General features: G+C 43.8%; 1 long non-coding RNA gene across 1 annotated transcript; it reads left to right on the top strand.

Moving 5' to 3' along the window:
* The first annotated feature begins 6 nt into the window (after positions 1-6).
* On the top strand, positions 7-1,159 carry LOC141372346 (uncharacterized). The gene is made up of 2 exons (XR_012377554.1): positions 7-363; positions 483-1,159. It is a non-coding gene; the product is annotated as an uncharacterized lncRNA (long non-coding RNA).
* Positions 1,160-1,433: the final 274 nt, after the last annotated feature.

The raw sequence follows: 1,433 nt of genomic DNA, 5'->3' as shown, positions 1-1,433 counted from the left end.
AAAGAAATTGATGAAGAAATGAATAGCATCGTAGGCTGTAGGAAAACTTTCGGAAGTCGAGCACTTCCATGGAGTCTTGTTTCTGAAATGACTGTTTTCTGAAATTAGAGCTTGGAAACTATGCAAATGATCTAGATTCCTCACAGCTGACAGGCTGGAATACAGATAGTGGTGATGGTTTTGTTTTTGTTTTTGTTTTTGTTTTGCGCTTTTCATATTGAAATACACCCCCAGGGGGAGATGCTGCCTTTGACATAGTGGAATTTCAGAGGCAGCACAGGCTGGTCTCCTTGCCTGGGAGGCCCTGCTGAGGGGCCAGTGCTCCACCGCCCATGGGGAGGACACCATTGGAACCTGTCACGAGTGAGCATCAGGAACGTGCTGTTAGCAGCTGCTGCCACCTTGTCCTCCTCCTCCTCCTTCTTTAAGAAAGGCACCATAGCTAGGTACGATTTTTATCAGCTCTCTCTGTCCAACTCCAGGTTTTCTCCTGTCAGTCCTGGAAGCTTGACTAGAATGATATTGTTGGAGCCTTCCGGTCACAAACTGTCTTCTTTAACCTCGTCCTTCCTGCAACACGCTGGCTCCTGTAGTCCTATCACGTTTGTAATCTGACTTGCTGACAGTCCTGCCCACCCTGCTCCTCGTTTTCCCACACGCCGTGTCCCCACTGAGGTGGTGGCAGTGAGTCGGACGAGGGTGTTGAGGATCACTGCCGCACCGCGATGCCCTCTTAGCCTTGGCTCCGAACCCCACGTCGAATATGTCCTCCGTGTACTCAGGATCAAGACTGAGGTTTACTCTCTGGGCAGTGTTACAAGACAGGTGTTGTCAAAGCATAATCATTGTCTGCAAAGTGTTTGGTGCAAGGAAGATTATTGCTAATTTTGCGAAATAAAGAGTCTCACTCTCTCCTTTTAATGGACTAAACTCTCACTGGCATCTGTAGCTTCGTTGGGAGCTTGGGCGCACATGGAAATCCATGCCCAGCGCACGGATTCTAATGTTTTCCTAACAACTGTGGAGATTTGAGGGAATGCGTGGTGAATGTAAAATACCTAGTTTACTTGGCAGTCTCTTGTGTAAATTAGAGTAAAACAAAGTAAATGGAATTGAAACAAAAAATAAATTTGATCAAAAATGCCAAAAAAAAAAAAAACCTGTGTATCACTTTTGACTCCCCGAAAACTTAACTACTAATAGCCACTTGTTGACTGGAAGCCTAACTGATAACATAAAGATGACTAACCCATATTTTGCAAGTTATATGTATTCTACACTGTATACTTCTAATAAAGTAAGCTAGATAAATGAAAATGTTATTAAGAAAATCATTCGGAAGAGTACATATATTTAGAGTAGTATACTGTGTTTATCAAATAATGCACGTATAAGTGTACGCGTGCTGTTCCAACCTGTGTTGTACAAGGTCA

Source organism: Callorhinus ursinus, unplaced genomic scaffold (genome assembly GCF_003265705.2).
Source record: "Callorhinus ursinus isolate GAN/ISIS: 27379988/994484 unplaced genomic scaffold, GSC_fseal_2.0 scaffold9032, whole genome shotgun sequence".
Classification (NCBI taxonomy): domain Eukaryota; kingdom Metazoa; phylum Chordata; class Mammalia; order Carnivora; family Otariidae; genus Callorhinus; species Callorhinus ursinus.
Note: the sequence above shows the minus strand (reverse complement) of the source record. Positions and strands in the feature narration are given on the sequence as shown.